Genomic DNA, 21,053 nt, shown 5'->3' with positions numbered 1-21,053 from the left:
TTACAGAAAAAGAGCTCTGCTGAATCCAGAAGGCAGAATAGGCTGAACTTTGCCCATGAGTAGATTGTTGCCAAATTGGGACATTCAGATGCTGCAAACAAGGCTAGATTGCTGAGTGCACAGGCTGGGCTGGACTTGACACCCTGAGTACCAGGGGATTTGTGCCCTTCAGTTATTTCATTGCTTCTCTTCTTTCAATTTATCTAGATGCAGCAGAAATGCTAAGTCACCACTTGAAGCAGTGATTGAGCACCTGGTGGGAAGGCAGGGCCAACCCAGGGGAGCTCAGGTGTGTGCAATGCATCTGAGTGACCAGAATGGTTTAAGCCAGGATCCACACCTTCCCAGACCTCATTTAAGGGTTGGCAGTGGTAGTAAGGGGATCTTGCTGGAGATCTCTGTGTACCTGAGGCCTTCTAAAGGTAAGTAGCTTCTTTTCTTTGTTTCTGTACCCAAGCTGTTGTATTTGAGCAAGTCTTCACTTGCTGCAGCCTAGGATCTTGCTGCTCTGCTGTCGTTGCTGCATTGCATTACACTAGAGATAATTGGAGAGCTCTTTAATTTAATAGTAAGTCTTCAAATATCTTATGGTGACTTAATGGGCCTTTTGTTTACCAATCTGCTCATACAAACCAGTAAGTGATGTGTTGTGTTTCTTATGCCTTCCTCACAAGTTAATATCAGGTTGGTTTTATAGAAAAACTTGTCTGTAAGAGTGGCAATGCATTGGCACAGGCTGCTCAGGGAGGTGATGGGGTCACCATCCCTGGAGGTGTTCCAGAACCATAGAGATATGGTTGGTGGGCATGATGGGGATAGGCTGGTGTTGTACTGGATGATCTCAGAGGTCTTTTCCAACCTTAGTGGTCCTGGGATTCTATGACTTCATGCAGTATCTTCCTATGGTCTAAGACAGGGCTGAACCAGATGAACCTATGATCTGTTCTAGGCCTGTGATACCTCTAATGCAGGAAAACAAAGCCTGCATTCACTTTATATTGGCAGGCTCTGATTTTTGCCAGAACAAATATTTCTTTCCTGGTAAACCTGCCAAGACCTGGGGGCACCCATGCTTTTATTCTGTGTGTGTGTAATCTACAGAGAAGCCTGCTTGTGTAATGTTCGTGGGTAATATTGTACTGCTGTGGTGAAGGTGGAAATGGTAGCATGGACAAGGCAGCCCCAGTGCCACTTCTCAGAGATTTTTGGGGCAAATCTTTCTCTCCTGGGTGGGAAGGAGCTTTAGCAGTCATCTTCGGGGCTGGGGGGAGCTGGGGGAACCATACCCAGCAATGCCCCACAAGTTACTGTAGGGTGATGCTGAGCAGAGCAGCTGAGCTTTTCCACTGCTGTGAAAAGATCAGCAGTCAAAAGCCAAAGTTTAGCAAGTTATGGTGTTCAAAGAGTTTTCAAAGGAACATTCAATTCTATCTGCAGCACCTAAATAGAGGAGTTGTTCTCTTATTTATTTACTTTGTGATAAAGAGGGTTATTAGGTCTTGTTATCTCTCTTCTCTCTAACACGTTCTGCTGAAAGCCTCAGCGGAAAAGCATGCTTTGTGAACAGTGGTGACAAGTGAAAAAGAGAGATTAAAATTAGTTAAAGGATTAAAAAAAAAAAAGTGCTCACTTTACAGTCAAAATCTCCCGGTGTAAGCATTGATGCATTCAAATGGAGAGAACAGATCTTGATTACGATGCAGCTCCAAGTGGCTGGCTGTGATCTTTCTGCAGACAACTGAAATGGTTTCAGCGCTTGGAATTTGGAAGCAAAGCATGCAAAAAGAGCTTACAGCTCCGGGATTCATCACAAGCATAGTCTGAAAAACGAGAAGGCTGTGCATGCTGGAACCAAATTGGCAGGGGGAAACCAGGAATTGTAGGCTTGGGAAGCTGAGACTGCGAGCAAGGGAAGATGCTGTATCCAGATGCCAGGTTCTGGTTTAAGGTTACTGAGCATTTGTGGTGAGAAGGCTCTCAGATTTTTACAGCCCTTGCTCATAGTCCTTTTCCTGCTTCCAACTGTATCTTTTTTCCTTGGAATCTTCTTATTAATCACTTTTTTTTTTTCCTCATGGAGCCTAACACAAAACCCGGTGAAATCAATGGAAAGTTTTCTGTTGATTTAGCATCTGTAGTTTATGCCCCATAAGTTCTCAGTCTTTGAGTTAGATGATGTTTATACTTGCCTTATTTTTTTTTATTTTTATTTTTTTGCTGGCATAGATGTGAGAGAAACATCTTCCTTAAATTGCTGAGGGAATTTGAAACTTGTTCTGAAATGAGTTCTCTTGGGGGGGGAAAATAACCAGCACCAGAATGACAACTATTATTTCAAATGAAATAGTTTACATCATGCTTTGCAGACCCAGCCCTTCTCATCCAGTAGAACTCCATCAACGTGCTGTGCCACGCAGCCAGCACCTGTGGTCTTCCTATGGCTGCTCTCCATCAGCCCCATGGCCGTGGCACCATGGTGTTCTTCTGCCAGTGGGATGAAACAGCTTGGCCTCTCCTCCTGGGTAACAACAATAGGATGAGAGGAAATGGCCTCTGGGGAGGATCAGGTTGGATATAAGGGAAAATTTCTTTTCTGAATGAGTGGTAACACTTTAGAACAGGTTCCCCAGTGAGGTGGGGGAGCATCATCCCTGGAGGTGTTCAATAAATGTGGAGATGTGGCACTGAGGGACGTGGTCTGTGGCCAATACTAGTGGTGGGTGGGCAGTTGGGCTAGATGACTTTAAAGGTCATTTCCAACTTTAATGACTGCATGATTTTAAGGTGCTTGCAGAACCTCTGGTGCTGCAGTGGTATAACTTCAACTATGAAGCATGCTGTGGATTGCTCTTACCTATGGTAATAATAGAGGGCAGCAGATTCCTTGTGACAATACTGCACTGGAGAAGGAGAGCATCCCCATGCCATGTTGTCCTCACTGATGAGGACGCTGTGCTGTGGAGGAGGACAAAGATGGGCTGTGTCTACATAGGGTGCTGTTTGTGCCGGGGTCAAAAAGGAGGTGGCTGCCACGACCCCAAGCATACACAGCTTGTGCTGGGCTCACGGGAGAACATGAGAGGAAAGGTCAGCCTTCAGGCTGTGCCCTGCAACGGAGGGCTTTAGAGCCATAGGTGAGAACTGGGGAGCATAAGAGGGAGGAAGTGCTGTTCTCTGCAGTGATAGTTACACCTGATTTAGTTTCTAAATAAAGAAGGCACAAAGACATTAAACCTCTTATCATCCTGATGGAATGAAATTGGAGGAAAAAAAAAACCAAACATGGCTATTTGGCAGCAAATAGGTTTATTAACTTCTAAAATGGTGTGTGTTTGAATGTGACAGGGAAAGCAGCATTTGTCAGAGTGTTCGCTGCATCAAAAGATCAATTCTTCCTTTGAAGAAACCTGGCTTCCAGATATCACCCACGTTGGGCAGGAGCTGGGCAGGGGGCTGTGAGCTGCTCGCTGTGCAGGAGGACCCATGGGTGGCACAGCTTTGGGTACAGCTGCTCTCCTGGGCCAAGAGATTGGCTGTTCCCAAATCTCCTTCAGTTCCTTCTGTACTGCAGGGTTCAGGAGTGGAGCCCTATTGAGGTGTCTTCCTCTCTCTGTCCCATCACCCTGCTGCTGGCACAGTGTCCCAAGCCCACAGGGCTTTCCTGGGCACTGCTGCCCTCTCCCACCGCAAATAGCACTGTCAATAAACTGGTAATGTTGTAAATATTCTAGGAGAAGCATCAGCTGGCTGCATGTTGCAGAAGGCTCTCCATTTCCTCTGCTAATGCTCCACGAGAGGAATATAGTTTTCTGTCATGGAAACCAGCGCTCTGGTTTTTGGTCCTTTTAGCTGGGATGGCTCTGGTTTTTCAATTTGCCACTTCCTGTGAGCTGTGTTCTCCCCTGGAAGGAAGCTGCTGAGTCCCACTGGCATGACACCCTGCTTGTGCTAATGATGGGATACGTGAGCTATATCTCCAGATGGGCAAGTGACATCCCACACTGTGTTAACCAGAGATAGGCAGAAATGGGAGAATTTGCTACCTGCTTTCTCCCACCTCCCGGGGAGCACGCAGATATTTGAGGCATCTTTCTAAGCACCTATTGAGCTCCTTGGATGTCTCGACATCTGCACATCGTCTAACTCAGCACTGTAATGCATAAAGCTGAAATTTCAGCCCCCTGCTCTGAGCTCAGCACAGGAGTGTGGGACACAGGGCTATCTGAAGCATATTGGATCTGATGCAATTCCTGGTTTCTCCAGGTTATTTCCCTTCTCTGTGCTGCTATTTTTTATGGTTCATTTCGATGGGTTTTAAGGCACTTGAGCAAGCACTGACTCTTCTGCTCCGTATAGATAGCTCTCTATAGTGATTCTGTAGTGGAGGAAATAAAGGTCCCTAAGTACTTTGCTAGCTCTAAGCCAGTGTTTCAGCTTCTGTCTTTCCAGGGCAGCATGTGCTGCTCTTGTGTATCCATACAACAGTCAGACAGGGCTGTTGCTCTCCTGGGGAGAGAGTGGTTGTAGTGTGGCTGTACACAAAGGAGGGGAGTTGTGGGGCACTTCTGGCACCTCCAGCTTTGTCCCAAGCCCCACAGAATGGAAGAGCCGGGGCTGGGTGAGCCCTGCACTCAGCTGGAGCTCAGGGAAATTCAAATGGCAGCAGTGCTTGAAGGAGGAAATTGCAATGGAGTGGGTGTAGTCAAACATTTCACATCTGACAGTCCTTTTTCTGCACTGTCAGATATTGGTCTGTAATTAGCACTGGGGTTTCTGGTGCTGAATAAGCAGCTGTTTCTTCAGCAGTGAGGACTGGGATGCTGTATTTTGCTTTTTCAACTATAGATCGAAAGGCCTGGTGGAATGGAATGCTGCTTGTCCCACAGCTCAGCACCCTGTAGGGCTGGGATGGGCTGCTATTCCCATCTCACAGATGTGCAGGCAGGGGAAAGGCAGAGTTACATCCCAATCCTATGAATCCCAGGCTTCAATTTCCAGACAGCTTTGTGTGTAACAGGATAAGATCACCCTTTTAGGAGAACTGTTGGAAGATCTGGATTTATCACTTCTCTTCACTGCTATCCCATTACATCAGCTTTCTTCCCTTTTTGGAGGGGCTGGTGGGCTGTTACAACAAACCAGGGCAAATCCAAAGTGCATTTGCATTCCTGACATCCCAAATACACTGCACAGGGATGTCACAGGGACAAAATGCCAGAGTTTGTGTCCACAGTTTTGCAGCAAGCAAGTGGGAGAGGGGGACAGCCATGGTCTTTCTTCTTTGGATTTACACAGGCAGGCACTGGAGCAGTGTCTGGTTTCTGGGGTTTGAAGATTTCTTCCCCTGTTGTCGAGGGAAGGGAAGCAAAGAGCCTTTGAAGGCTCTGAAACCCAAGCAGGGCTGCTGGGAATGGTGGCTGGTGGGCACATTCCTGTAGGGCTGCAGCCCCGGGCTCCATCCCAGCAGGGAAGGGGCTCTCAGAGCAGCGGCTGTGATGCATGCAAAGGGCTCCAGGGAAATGCACACATTTTTTTCCTATGAAAATATTTAAAAAGCATGAGAGAGATGGTCCGGGTGGGAAATACATCCTAACAGATGTGTAATATCATTAAAGCTGACTCTAATATAATCTAAGCCTCAGTTTTGTGTATTAATGCTTTGTTTATCTTTAAGCACAGATGGATATTTTTATTAGCATTACTTTGTTGATGCAGCTTCTAGAAAGGTTAGTCCGGAGGGCAGATGTCTGTGTTACGAGGCAGGCCTCATGCTGGGGTGACTAATCAGAAAGGTACAGCTTTTCCATGAAATTTCAATTAGGAAATTAAACCTCATAAGCATGGGCAGCCCTGATCTGCTACTTAGCTCACGTGGCCAATTCAGGCAAGAGGGAAAACTCCTTAGGCCCTAGAGCATCCCATAGCTGGAGGGCTTGGCTGGCTCTGCACCCCACAGGGGTTAATTCCATCCCAGCTGCATGGCAATAGGGGGCTGATGGTGAAGTCAAGTGGGTGCTACAGGTGCTGGTGAGCCAGGGATGCTGGTAGCAGGATAGATGTTGTATTTCTGGGCTAATCTTACTGTGTTTTTTTCGGAGTGCAGCTCTGTTGCTGAATGGGGTGGTCTAGGGCTGTATGGGGACTGAGAGGCTTGGTTGAATGTCTGTGCTGGAAGAAGTGAGTCAAACCACTTGTAATCACAGAGCAAACTGGCTTTCTGCATCCAGTTGTCTCTCCATGAAGCAGGCTTCAAAACAAAATGTGGTGAAGACATTCTTATTAGATCCAGACCCTGATTTCTTGCTTGTGATAGAGTCCAGACCCATTACAGTCAATTGGAGGCTGCTCATTAAATTAGACCCTGGAGTGGGAGCCAGGCCCAGTTTCCTTAGAGATTTTGCAGTTCCTGCCTAAAAGGATAACACCTGTTGGGTCTGGGCACCTGCAAGCCCACAGCTCACAGAGCCTGGCATGTGTGCTGGTCCCACATAATGCCCAGCATGGATGTGATGGAGGAAGTCATCACTACACTGGCTGGGAAGAAGAGGTGGATGTGTCCCATTGCCAAAAGGAATCCCAGACCTTCTATTTTGACTTTTGCTGAGCACGGGGAAAAGCAGTGTGGCCTTGAGGCTCCAAACTGAGCTCTTGCTCAGCATGATGGTGGCAGCCAGTGGGACCCCCATCCCCACCCTAACCTAGGACACCCATGTGAACATTCAGAGCATCATAATCCCTTCTGTGTAAAGAACAGAGCTGTTATGAGCACATTCAGAGGCTATAAATTTCACAAGAAACATGTTTCTCCTTATTGTAACTTGCTTAATTGTTAGTGCCTAAATATGACTGGTTTTGAATGCATGGCCCAAAATCAGTAGGAGAAATGCTTATTCACAGTAGTGTCAAGAATCTGGCTCTCTAGATATGGAACAAATAAAAGAGAAGCAAAGAGCCAGGTCTGCAGGCCCCACAGCTCCAGGCAGAACTGACTGCCTCATTCATTTCAGCTGTGTTCTAACTCTGCAGCCTACAGATAATATTTTAAGGAAGAATTTTGGAGATAATCAGCCTTGGTTTGAAACACTGCCAAGTGAAAAATCAGTATCTGTTGACTGATGCTGAGAGATGAGATGGAGTGCCATACTGCAGCTTGGAGTGACTTGGGTTGGAAGGGGCCTTAAAGGTCTTTACATCTTAAAGATCTATACAGATCTTTACACCTCTACCTGGCACGTACTGTAAGAAGGTAAATCCTCCCATTCTGAGGCAAAAATGTATGTTTTAAGTTCCTTGTCTTTTCCTCTCGCTGCTTTCACGCTAAGCAGCCTGAGCATAGGCAACCTTTACCAGTTCAGCAGTTTCTGTAAAGATACAAACACGCATTAACAGGTGGTGAATGAAGCTAGCTTCCCTCATATGTTTTGCATCAATTTTCATAATCTACTACAAAGCTGTTACAAATGGACCTGCCAAGCCTTGCTGGCACCTTGCAGGATAAATGATGCGGATCGGGGCCGCCCGTGCCCACCGCGCCATCCGTGCGTGTTGTCAGCCCAAGGAACGTCTCTGCAAACATCTGTTGGAGTTTGAGGAGAGATGGCAGAAGGGGGAGGCGAAAGCCCCCGGTAATGGATGTGATTGAAGTTTTTGGGAACTCAGTGGGAGAGAGGAAGTGGGGCAAGGAGGGGAGGGGGGGGAATAAGAGAGAGGGAATGTGCTGCCTTGCAGTCACTCATCGCTTGAGCCAGGTGATTATTAATTATCCCCATGCATTGACACAATTTGCTGGTTCTCTGGGTGGGTGGATGCTGTGCTTAGTCATCCTGGCATTTTTAAAGACGAATGAAGAATTATCTGGGATGTAGAGCCAGGAGTGAGAAAGATAAATAACACCAAGAAGCTGATTGCTGCCCGTCTGTCATAAAATTTCATTAGCTCTGACAGTCTGTACAACCTAAGCAACAAATGAATGCTAACAATGCTTCCTCTGTCTGCTTCCACATCTCACTTGTGTTGATCTGCTCAGAGGAAAAGCTGCCCAGACAAACCTCGAGGATGAAGGGACTTCTTGCAGGATTGGAATCGCACATGGAGCAGAGCCATGGAGGGGATGCCTCCATTAGAGCTCCTTGCTGAGACCCTTTCTTGACTGGAAAGGACAGATGCTGATCTGTGCAGTACCCAAGGCAATGGCTTTGCTGCTGGTGAGAACTGTTTGAAGTCTTCCAAGGTGGTTCTTCTGCTGGGGTAACACTTCTTTCCATTAGAAAATAATGGGTGAATGAAGTCAGATGGAGTAATGAGGATCCCTGCAGTACTCAAGTTTTAGGCAGTCTGTTTCCATTCCCTTGATTTGTACCAGTGTTGCTGTTCCAATGTCCTGACCCACATCATTGGCATTTCAGCTGGAAACCAGCAACGGTGGCCTCATGACTTGGCTGAAATATCCCTCAGCTCCTGCCCTGGGCTATCAGAACTGTTCTTCATTTAAGGACATGTAGGCAGCTGAGACAAGTTAGGGTTCTCCCACCTACAGCCATATGCTAGAGCCTCTGCTGCCCTTTTCATCTTTAAGTCGTAGGTAATGAAAATAAATATCATGAGGTCTGTAATAATGACATGGAATGGGATGTTTTGATCATATTAATTGCTCAGGCTGTTGCAATACAGGATCACAAATCAATGTTTCCCCAGTGGCTGTCTTAGGCTCCCTGTGCACGTTTAAACAGATGTGACCTTGATGAGGAGAGATACTGGGGGCTTGAGGCAAGCTTGCAAGACAGATGAATGTGCTCTGGCAGATTTATGAGGAGTTATTCCTCAATGCAGAAAAGACTATCTTCTTTCACCTAAATGCTCTTCCAAAAGTGACTTTTCCCGTGTACAAAACACAAGCAATCTGCAAAGCTAGTGACAATGTCAGGAGGTCTTTAAGGAAAAATGTTTCCATGGGGCTGGAGCACAGAGGCAGCAAAGTGAAAACAGAGGTGTGATTCATTCAGAACAAGGTGTCCTCATTCATTTATAGCAGTTTGCTCTCCACGTAAAGGATATCCTGCTCGGACAGTGTGGGCACTTTCTTGTAATCTGTCCCTGCATCACAAGAGATCTTGGATTTCTTCCTGTGTAACTGAGACTCTTTCATTTAGTGTCACCTCCCGTCATGCCAAGAAAACCCACAGCAGCCGGTAGGGTTGAAAGAGGCGTCTGTAAACACATGTTTACTGAGACCACTGGTAAACCAGCCTCTGAGTCATCGCCTCCTCAGGCTGTATGTTTCAATTCTTCCTGGTCTCAGGCAATAACATCAGGCTTTCACTAGTTCCTGATGAAATTAGGGGCTGAATGCCCAAGTACTGTGTGTGTGTGTGATGGAGAACAAGATGGAGACAGGAGGTTTGCTTGGGGCTGGAAGAACATGTTTTGCCTCTGAAGCCTTATGAAAACAGCTGAAGTAAATCTGTAAACACTAATAGCAGCTAGGCCTTACAATGATAGGCTTGTTAGCATATTTAAAACCCCTTAATTGGCATCACAGCTGCCAGTCTGTGGGATGTCCAGGGGCCCATCTGCGCCCAAGGGTCTGGAGATAACCTTGTTGAGTTTCAGAGTCCAAGTGCTGAACAGGGCATGTTCTGCCCCATCCAACCTGGAGTTCCTCCCTCTGGGAGTCTTTTGCAGCTGCTTCTCACAATGCCAGAGAGTTTCCGGATTTCGACCTGGGATGACTTTGGGATAACCTCCTCAAGGTCAGTATTGATACATTTTCATTAACATTCGGGGTCATCATGACCACCCAGTCTCATTCCCAGCCTGTGGGAGTTATTCCTGTTTGAACCGCAGCATGGAAAAGCATCCCATCCTGACCTCAAAACTTCCAGTGATGGAAAAATCTGCCGTGGCTTTTGCAAGTTTTTCCAAAGATTAATTAGGGTCATGTTATGGTTTAACCTGGCAGGTGGATGAGCACCATGCAACCCTTTGTTTCCTCCCCCCCCCAGTGAAATGAGGGAGAGGAATGGGGAAAAACTCCTTCCATGTCATGTCGTATGGTATGGAATATGGAATATACCTTTAGCTAGTTTAGGTCAGCTGTCCTATTTCTGTTCCCTCCAAGCTCCTTGGGCCCTTCACTGCAAATGGCCTTGGCTGTGTAAAGCATTGCTTTGCAGCAACTGTAAACATCAGTGTGTTTTCAACATTGTTTTTCTCCTAGGACCAAAACAAGGCATCATACCAGACACTGAAGAACACAGTTCTGTCCCAGCTGAGGGACAGGTCACTGCTAGGGGAAAAATAATTCACCTTGCTTTCAATCTACATTTGTTTAGCTTTGGCTTTCAGACCACCTGAAGAGAGCAGCTCTAAATGATTCAGGGTAAGCGTAGTTGAGTAGATTCTTCCACTACCAAGAGGCTGAAGTGGATCACACTGTTCAGGTGTGAGACACCCAATTAATGTGATGGATAGGGTTATAAAAGGCGAAGCCTCTGCAGGACGAGGTACCCCTGTCAGGGAGGGAAGTGGGGATTTCCTGGCTTGGGGGGCTCTGACACACAGCTTTGGTTGGAAGAGGGCATCTGAGGTGCAGCTGTCATGAAAGAAGGGGGGAGAACTGATTGTCCCAGTGAGGAAGGTAGCAGTGCCTTGTGATGTGTGTTAGGAGGGAGAAAAATGGAGGAGATTAGGATGGAATGCTGCACGTAGGGCAGCCTTTCCCAGGGCTGTTGTGCTACCAATGCATTTTCAGTTTTGCCTGCGGCTACCAAACTGCCTGGCAGCAGTAGGAAGATGTCTGCAGTTCAGCACTTGAAATCAGGGTACCAAGGGCAGCTGGAGGATTTGCTCTACTCCTTGTCCTGGTTCAGCCCCCCAGGGATACTGAGCTGCAGAGTGGGATGCGGGGTCCAGGCTGTGGTCAGGAGCTTCATATTCATGTCACACAGACGTGGGAAAACTCCCCAGGCCTACAGGCTGGAAACAAGACCACAAAAAGCTGCGCTGATTTCACATGCAAGGCAGGAGGCAGCTTCAGGAGCCTTTCAGTGCAAACCTCTGGTACCGGAGAGCTCGCCTACACTGAGCTGACCCTAACACCATTCTGTCAAGGTGAAAGAACAAAGGTAAGGCAGAAACGCTTCTTTTAGTGTACACTGCTTTAGCAGCACTTCCATTTTAGTGCAAAACAGCCCTGGGTCCTTAAAAATGCAGGATTGGATGAGATGGCTGCATCCAGGTGCTCCACAGCTGCAACCAAAGGGAAGATCTTCCTAACCACATCTGTAATTTGTTGACATATATGTTGCCACTGTAAGAAGCCATATCCCTTCAAAATCCTCTGTCTGATCTTAACTCATCCTGTTTGAATCCTGGGCAGCCCATTCCCTTGATCTGATGGAAGACTTCTCCATGTCCTGATTCCACTGTGCCATGATTAGAAATAGCATTACTACTGCAACAAAGAGCTCAGCAAGAGTCAGAACGACGCACTGCATCAGGCGGGGGAATTTTCATGAACTCAGCATTTTGTTTTTAAACTGCAACTGTCTCTAATTAACAACTTTTCTGCTCGTGAAGGATACTCGGTCTCTAACTGAGGCTGCAAGTTCATCAAGTGAGGGCACTTGGTGCTAGAGAAAGTCCTTCCTTACTGTCACCATGCCTTGGATTTGTGAAAGTTTAATTATCACAGCAATCATTTGTCCAGTGTTGAAAACCTGTGAGGACAGAAAGAAAAGTCAATAAGTTTGACCTCACTTCTGGGAGGGGAACTCCTGGGAGTCATTACAAGTCAACTGTGGAAGAATCAACACGCTGGTTTTAATGGATGAGTCTGAAACAAATTCTTTCCAGTGCCAACATTCTTCTGTTCTCCAACCCACACCCGAATGAGCAGAGAACTGAGGCCGTCTTCTGCAGTGAAAGTCCTCCTCCACCTCAGGTGTCTGAGCTGAGAGCAAGAGGAAAAGTGGAAAATAATTTATAGGACCAGAAGGGAAACCAAGTTTGTCAGTATTTCCTCAAGTTGCAAAAGCAGCAGCAATATATTCAAATGTGGTCAGATGTGACACGCTCATTTTTCTCACTTAGGTCCTGGTTCTGGAAAATGTCTCCGCAAAGCACTTCAGTGTGTGCTGATGTTCAGACCTGGGTGCGAACCCCACGCAGCCCAGAGGAACTCAAGCAAGTGCTTACAGATAAGCATGAATGCACTCAAGTGGTGTCCTGATTAGGGCATGTGCTTAAGTGGCTCCTTGAGCTGGAGCCTCTGGCTTTGAACAGGCATTCCCATTCTCTGTGTGTTATGCAGACAGAACTAACTAAACACTCGCTTGTTTTCTATAGCACTGACCATAACCACCTCAAGCACCAGGGCAGCAGACACGAGCAGGAAAATTGACTCTGATCATCCCTGGGGTCGTTTAACTAAAACACACATTTCAGTCGAGCCAAGTGTTCACCAGTGCTTTTCAACTCCCCTGGTGTCAAAACAATTAGCAGATCACAGCAGCACCGACTCGCTGGTGCTCCAGTGGAAGCATCTGGCCAGCACATGGAGACATAATGCCAGCACAGAGTGAGTTCCTCCTGCGATGCTGTTTGGGTGACTCTTCCATCACCGGATGGGTTACACAATTCAGATTTCTTGAAAACAGATCACTGCTTTAATTCTTGGTTTGTCTAAAAGGAGGTGGATGGTGGCTTTGGGTGCTGTTTGCAGGTAGCTGCATGAGTTCTCACATCTGTGTCTTTAATACAAACTGGAGAATCAGCCTGGAGAAGGGAAGGCTGTGGGGAGAGATGAGAGCAGCCTTTCGATAACTATAGGGGGAATAAAAGAAAGAAGATGATGGATTCTTTAGCTGGGTCTGTTTTGCTGTCTGGGACAAGGGGAAATGTTTTCAAACTAAAACGGGGGATTTAGGCTGGAGATAAGGAGGAAGTTTTTTACGTTAAGGGTGATGAGGCAATGGCACAGGTTGCCCAGAGAGGTGGTGGTGCCCCATCCCTGCAGACAGCCAAGGTCAGGGGATGGGCTGTGAGCACTGATGGAGCTGTGGGTGTCCCTGCTCAGTGCAGGGGGTGGGACCAGGTGGCCTTCAGGGGTCCCTTCCAACTTCAACCATTCTGTGGTTCTATGATTCCATTATCTCAAATATGAATCAACATGATTCAAAATGGAACCTGCTAAGGGGCACATAAACCTATTATTAATGGGTATTCTTCCTAAATCTGAGACTTCCTGCCTATTAATTGTACCCATCTCACCTTGACAATTCCAGTAGGAGTAATTTAAAGAAAATGCTCCTTTGTCTTCAGGTCAGGGGATGAAATCATAGCTATCAGATTGGGAATACACTGTTGTGTGATAACGGCCTTTGCAAGGCATAACAGTCAGCTCATTTGGGCAGAGTTTGGGGCGCATTTATCCATCTGCCATTCTGATATACTGCTGGGTGGCTTCAGTTTGTTCTGTCTCCAAAGGGGACACAGCTGCAGGTATCCTCCCAGCATCTCCTGCCAAGCAGCCTATGAAAAAAGCTGAGCAGATAGCAGCTCTTGTGAAATATATCCTAAAAAGCTGAGCTGCAAATACTTACCCAGCAAGAATTAGACACAGATAGATTGTCAGTTGGTCATAAAGCTCCCATTCAGTCAGAAATGGATTTCATTCATCAAATGCGTTTTTCACATAGTTTGAGATCTGGCTGAAAATGTTCCTTCTCATTTTATTATATGGCATTTATTAACACAGCTATTAGCTATGTTAATGCAACCTCAATGGTATTTTCATTGACTCCTAACAGACACTTATTGTGTATACCACACAGCAAATGTGACCAGAAGGAATCTGACACAACCAACCCTTCCTTTGCAATCAACGCGGGATCCAAAACAAACCTTCGGCGCTCCCGGCATCGCTGCCCAAGGAACCAGGCATCCTGCAAATAAACACTGAATTGCAAATCTGCAGTGAGTGGAGAATAAATCTGCTTCACCTGAAGTGGGGCAGAAAGTAGAGTTCAAGGCTGCTCCTGAATTGGTGGCCATAAGCCAACGCATTTCACGTTGGGGCAGCATAAAATGGTGCAGCTGGAGGGCTGACCCACGAGGTGAGGAGAAGGAGGCCGTATAACTTTTCCTAGAATGCCTGTGCCCTGCTGAATGGCATCCATCTGCCTCCATGCCCACTGCTGCACAGAGCCAGGACTGCAGCTTCCAAAGCACGATGCTGATCAACGCTGTTGGTCGGACGTATTCCCACAACCATTTTCAGTGGAACTTGCTCATTTGCAGTCTGCAAGCTTCCTCGCTTGCCTTTCCATTTACATATTTTCCTGCACTCAAATGCTTTTCCCTTCGTGGTTTTTGTTGCTTTCTCTTCTTCCTGTGTGTGCAGCAGCACACCTTGCTCAGCCCCGCAGCAACAGTGTGCCTGTTAGCTGCAGCTCCAAACAGCAAATGAAGGAGGTCATAAAATATGTGCACAGAGGAAATTCATTGCAGCATCGCATGCCAAAACATTTCAGATCTGATGTTGTGGGTGGTTTTTTTGTTGTTTGTTTTGTTTTGTTTTTGTTATTTTAATTTAGAAAGCCATGCATGCAAGCACTGGAGTGCCATCTTTGCATGAAATTGCTTTTTTTCCCCTCCGTTGTCCTTGTGGTAGAACATCTGTTGTCTTACTGCTGTCCTCCATGGCTTTGGTGCCTCTCAGAGGCGCCTGCATTATGCTGATGGAACACTTTCTGATATCTGTCTCTCAGTATTCCTCAGGGTTTGTCACCCAAACCCTGGTGATGAGAGAGGGTTATCTCTTTCTGTCCCATTTTGTCATCTCTACACCTTGTCGTTTTGTTGGACGCTCCTGTCTTATCATCAGTGCAATGATGATGGTAGTTAGGAGATGTAAGTTCCTTTCTAGACCTCACAGTTTGAGACACAAGGTGTTTGCATTATTTCCACTGCCTAGTTTGGCCATTAACTGGGCCAAAGAGTCATTGACGTTGACTCTTCCATGCACTGCACAGCACACGAGGGTGCCATGTGTGACTACTGAGGCAGCTCTAAGCATGAGCGATGCCATTTTCTTATGTATCATCATCTGCACAGAGACCTTCCACGTGTGGAAGAAGAGTTGCTTTTCCCATGCCAAAGATGGGGAAATCTGAGGTGTTGGGAAGACATTTGTCCCATAGTAGCCTTGAAGTTGCTCTGACAGTTGAACTGATCAGAATCCAGTGGCCCTTGTGTTGTTGGTGACGTGTCCCTGTTCTGTCCACAGTGCCTGCTGTGCCCTCTTGTCACCTTCCCTCCAGAACACTCCACGTTCTGATGCTCTCCCTCCCTGCTGTCACTCCCCTCTGCTCCTGCATTCAAAGCTGGAGGTTGCACTGTTTATTTTCTGTGGGCACCAAGTCAGATTTATCCCTAACAGAAGGCAACTGTTCCCAGTCCGTCCTTAGGTCTCCCTCTATATCCTGCTTCTGGCTTTCACATTGCTGTTTTCCAGCGTCTCTGTGTTGGGTGAGACTGGGATCTGTCTCGCCCGGCATCCTGTCTGGCACTGGAGGCTTCAGAGCCACAAGAAACCCCAAAACTGCACTGATAGGCTAACAACCCTCTTTGCTAGTGCCTGTACCTGCCTGGTGGCCATGCCCCATTGTGTCACGCAGGAACCAGGGCAATTTTAAATTCTAATCCTTTGGCACAGACGATGCAGCAGTTCTTTGAAAAGATTTACTGCTAATCTCTCCGGTGTCTGTGACAAAGGACAGTTTCTCAGCATTACCTCAAATGTTAAAATATTAATGAGGAGAGGGTTTGGTAGCTGGCAAAGGTTCCTTCGCTAGCACTGGAGATGGGCTTAATGATCTCTGTGCCTTTGCTACTGCGAAATGAACACCTTACACAGGAGAGATTAGACAGACCTGACACCTTTAATAAAATATGGCCTGTATTTCTAGAGATGTATTTAAAGTCATTTAAACCCTTTAATGTTTTATGAAATAGCAAAGCTTTGTGTGAATCTATTTAGAATAGTCTTTAAGCGCTGCAGTAGGTTTTATTTCGACCCAGCTCCCATTGGTAACGTGCTCACTCCCTATATCATGTTTATATATATATAATTTTTTTCCACTCAGATGACTTTTTGAAATGAATAAAATGCTCATAAAAGGTGCATGGTTGATGGCACTAGACTGTAGCCAAGAGTTTCGGGCTTCCTATGTGAATCTTAAATCTCTGCTTACAGGCTGGGGCGAGCAGCCTGCCTTCCCACTGCCAGCCTGAGTTGGGACCCGCAAGTGGTGCCTAGGGGGCACGGGGACCTTGTCTGGACAGCTGTCCTTTAGTTACCTTCATGTGGGTTGGAGTTAAGGCAAAGCAGTTGCGATTTTTACAAAGCCTACAGAAGCTATCTGGCTTAAGCTGCATTCCCAGAGCTCAAATTGTTCTGCTTAAACAAGGAATATTGTGTGCCCTGTCGTGGGGATCTTCCTCCTCCCTCCAGCAGACTGGGAGCAGAGCGGGTGATGAGGCTGTGGGTGATGGAGCACAGTTCCCACGGATGCCCGATCACAATTTAGGGCCTTTGTCTCCACGTGAGGGCTCCAGCAAGACCATTAATGCGTGCTCAGGCAAGCTCCTTCACAGTGGGACCAGTTCCATCCATTACAGAATATTTTTCCAGGGCCAAGAGGATGCAGCTGGCCCTGCATCCTTCTAGGTAGAGGCGGTGCTATGGCATGGTGCTGATCCCTGGAGCACGCTGCAGAGCTGGGCTGGGGCTGCCCACATCCCCCTTGAGCAGCATGAGCCCTTGGGATGTTGGTGAAGCCACTCTGTTTCCCACACTTCTTTGAAGCTAGATTTGCATTACTTTTGCTTTTGTTCCAGTGCCCAAAGCGAGCCTCTTTTTTTTCCTAGTGGGAGCTGAATACAGCATCACAGCCATACTTCTTTCTGGTGGATTGGCTCAGAAGAGAAGCTCTGTACATGGGATTTGATTACATCCAGCCAAGAGCTGAGTTTTGAGGCCTAGGAACCGTAGATGGGCACACAAATAGGTCAAAACCTTGTTTCTTTTTCCCCAGAAGGCACATTTGGTGTCCAGTCTGCAAGCACAGGTGACTTTAAGAGCAACTCCTGCCATTAATGCCCTTCTTGTTTTACTTTTTGTAAAAAGTTACAAGGATTTTTATCTAGGATAAAGAATGTATAAATATAGATGTGCAGATGGGGTTATAGAGAGCTGCTTTATGCAGGCGCAGCCTCTCTCTTGGCCACAGCCTTTTGGGCCAGGCACGGTACAGTCTGTGGGTTGTAAACGTCATTGAGTGAGTCAGCAGCTTTCCCCATAAAACCATCTCAAAGCCTTCCCCTGTTGCTGCACATTTAATTTCCCCATTCAGGGGCCAGTGAGAGTAAAGGCAACCTGTGTATGGAAACTTTTAATTAAACTACAAATATAGAGTAGGGTCATTTCTGGTGGAGGTTTAAACAGTCGGTAGAAGAAGTGCTGAGTTGTGGGAGAGGAAGGCAGCGTTTGTATCCAGCCCTGGAATTTGTCCATTCATCACACAGTTGTCCCAGGATCCCAGAATCATTATAGTTGGAAAAGACTTCCAAGATTATCCAGTTCAGTCGCCCACCTATCAGCAATATTTCCCAATAACCATGTTCCTTAGTACCACATCTACATGTCTTAAACACATCCAGGGACAGAGACTCTACCACCTCCCTGGGCAGCCTTTGCCAGTGCCTGACCACTCTTTCAAAGAAGAAACGTTTCCTAATACCCAACCTGGATTTTCCCTGGTGCAAATTGAGGCCATCACCTTTTGTCCTGTCGCTGTTACTCAGGAGAAGAGGCTGACACCCACCTTGCCACAACCTCCTGTCAGCGAATTGCAGAGGGCAGTAAGGTCTGCCCCGAGTCTCCTCCTCTCCAACCCCCACAGCTCCCATCAGTCCTCCTCTGTTCGTGAACAGCAGGTCTAGTGGAGCATCTTCATCTTCTCTGGTAGGCTCTCTTACCAGCTGAGCCTCATAATCCCCTTCCCCCTTCACACTCAGTTTAAAGCTTTCTCAACAAGCCCTGCCACCTCCCAGGCTGGGATCTGTTTTCCTTTTGAGATAGGTGAGACCCATCTTTATCTATTAGGCCAGGCACTGAGTAAACCACCCCAGGATCAAAAAAGCCAAAATTCCTGCCATGGCACCAGCCTCTAAGCCGCATATTTATCAGACAGGCTTTCCTATTCTTCTCAGTATCCCTCCCTGCCACTGAAGGAACAGAGGAAATACAACCTGTACTCCTGCTCCATCAACTAACCGCCCCAATCCCCTGAAGTCCCTTTTGATAGTCCTCAAGCTTCTATCAGCTGTTTCATTACTGGCAGCCTGAACTGTTAGTAAGGGGTAATAATCAGAGGGGTGTAAAAATCAGAGGGGTGAACCAGACCCAGTGTCTAGCGAGGCATCGGGCTTTCCTACAGGTAGGTTATGCTGACATATGGGGCCTTCTGTTCCCCTGAGAAAGGAATTGCCTACGACAGTTACCCTTCTTTAATTCTTGGTGGATGCAGTCTTGAGGCACGTAGTTGACTGCCTTGTTCTAAGCAACCCGGGGTGGACCTTCCACGGCAGCTGGAACTGGAGTTGAAGCTGATCCAGTGGCATGTCAACATTGGCCGTGCCTCATTAGAAAACAGTTGTAAAAAGTTTTTTTAAAGAGAGTTAATTCATCTTGCTTCTTTATTTTCCTACTCTTTGCTTTGGATTTTCATCACCCTTAGTGAGAATTTTAGAGGAAATTGTTTCTGAATGGCTATTTTCCAGGGCAGACAATTTCTCTTTTTTCTGTCTCTGGTGGAAACGTAGGCTATGATTTTTGAAAACAAGTATCCAAATTCTGGCTCCCAAACCCACAGCCTGATATGCAAGTTGAGCAATGGAGTGACATCCAAGGAGCTCAGCTTGTTTGAGTATCACACATTTCTTGAGGTGCATTGCAATGAGCTTTGAAGTCTCCAACCCTAATAGCTCCAGCTCAGCCTCCATGATGCAACAAGCCATTGAGAAATGGATCCATTGAGATTTCCTGCACTTTCCTTCATGACACTGACACTGTGTGGGTAGTGTACACCGGGTCACTATGTGGAGATGGTTTCTGGTTTAGTTATCTTCTTTATGTGGGTATATATGGACACACCTATTATAAAATACATCAAAAATTCGGGTGGCATTAATTCTTGAAATGAACAGTTGCTGTGCCATAAAGAAATGACTGACATTTCCATAGCCCTTCTGGTTACATACCTACATGTTTGAACTCATTTTTACTTAAGAAAAACACTCCTTTTCCTATTGGAGCAGGCATTAGTATTCTCCAGCTCTGGCCTAAAGCTTATCTTGCACTGCAAAGAAGAATTCAGCCGCTATCAGTTTGCAACTGGGATTTCTGCGTGAGCCACGGGACACCTTGGCCTAATTGAAGGTCATTGAGCTGGAAGGCAATTTGGTTAGGAAGGGACAAAATAATTCAGCAGGATGGAGAATGGATCTGAAAGAGAAATCTAAAAGTTAAGCAAACCAGAACCTGCCTTACATTTGGGAAATTCTCTCACTTTGCTTGAAAATAGAGCCCCTTTCCTGAAGGTAGAATAGCTGATTGTCTGCAGCCCACTGCTATTGCCAGGGATGAACCTGCTGGGGCTGGGGCTGCGATGTGATGGGAAATGCTGTGGATGCTCTGTGTTATCTAGTACAACCTGTTTCAAACCAGGTAGGTCAGGGAGTTTGGCAAACATACCATGTTAGGAAGGACAATCTTTCCAATGCAGTCTGTGCCCCCCTGCACTGTTGGAGAGGTTGGGGCTGTCGCACAGGGACTCCTGTGTCATGGCAAAACCTGGGGGAGGGCACAGCAATGGGCACCAGGTTGGCAGCAAAGTGTGCTGCGAAGGCAGGCTGTCACTGAGAGAGCTCACAGCTGAGGGTTTGCAGAGTAGAAAATGTAAATAGAGGTGTCCTTTGATGCTGTTGCATGAGGAAATAATCAGTTACTATCACTGTTATTTAATGTAGTACCAAACTCTGCATGCCTGGCTGACTCGCTTCTATTCGTGGCGTCTAGAACAGAGGAACAATTTCAAGTGCATGTAAAGGATGGAGGTGAAGAAAGAAAAAGAGCTGAGTTTTAACTCCTTAGAGTAAAAATGAGAGAAGCTTCTCCTCCTGCCCCACCTGACCTGTGCTCCTTTCCAGGTGCCCTGCTGAGCACACCTAGCAGCAGGACAAAGCTGCACCAGTGCAGAGATGCAGTCTCTGGGACCTTCCTTAGTGCTGGGGTATGTCTGCTCTTCTATTTTCTTCTTTGAGATCTTTGAGCCCAAACAGCCCCTTCTGTCCCCTTGAAACACCTTCTGCTCCCTCCCTGTGGAGGTGAGGGGCTGCCTTGCTCCTCATGGAGATAAGCATCACTTCAGTTTCTTCGGGATACAGCTGTCTCCACCTGTAGAGCAGTGATAGCAATGCTTCCTTCCCTCTTCAATTCAGGTATCAATGACCTGGACTGTACCTTATGCTATATATGTAGCACCTAATGCCATCTGATTTGGATCTTGGCTGGCATATATAGGGAACTTAATTCAAATGCTATGGAGTGAGAATAAAAAAAGCCCTGGCCAAAGTCGGAATGTCCCCTCCTCGATACAGTCCATATATACAAAGCTTTGATTTGCAGAGCACTTCACGAGCATTAAATTCTGTTTTAAAACACTGTCATGAAATAGAGCGAAATAAATTGAGAGTCCTTTATTTAGGGAGGGAAAAAGTTTATGATAAAAAGCTGAATTTATAGTTTAGTTCTGAAAAGAACATTTATAAGGATTTTAAAAACTCCAAAAGCTTCCTAAATACTGTATTAATGAAGGTCCCCTAAGGGACTTTAAACTATGCAGTAGCCAAATTCAGGTCAGATAAAGTTGCTCTTAATGACGCAACCCCTTCAAGTTTCCCCAGGTATAAAATATCAGACTTAGACTACA

The 21,053-nt window shown here is 46.5% G+C and overlaps 1 long non-coding RNA gene across 7 annotated transcripts; it reads left to right on the top strand.

Moving 5' to 3' along the window:
• The first annotated feature begins 370 nt into the window (after positions 1 to 370).
• On the top strand, positions 371 to 12,703 carry LOC125702122 (uncharacterized). 7 transcript variants are annotated; one of them, XR_007380456.1, is made up of 5 exons: positions 371 to 422; positions 8,027 to 8,204; positions 9,610 to 9,749; positions 10,217 to 10,378; positions 10,869 to 12,703. It is a non-coding gene; the product is annotated as an uncharacterized LOC125702122 (long non-coding RNA). The 7 variants fall into 7 exon arrangements; XR_007380455.1 differs by having other exon boundaries at positions 10,751 to 12,703; XR_007380457.1 differs by having other exon boundaries at positions 10,217 to 11,123; positions 11,378 to 12,703.
• The last annotated feature ends 8,350 nt before the right edge of the window (positions 12,704 to 21,053 follow it).

This window comes from Lagopus muta, chromosome 18 (assembly GCF_023343835.1).
Source record: "Lagopus muta isolate bLagMut1 chromosome 18, bLagMut1 primary, whole genome shotgun sequence".
In the NCBI taxonomy this organism is placed as follows: Eukaryota; Metazoa; Chordata; class Aves; order Galliformes; family Phasianidae; genus Lagopus; species Lagopus muta.
The sequence above is the reverse complement of the archived record's forward strand: the minus strand, read 5'-3'. Positions and strand labels throughout refer to the sequence as shown.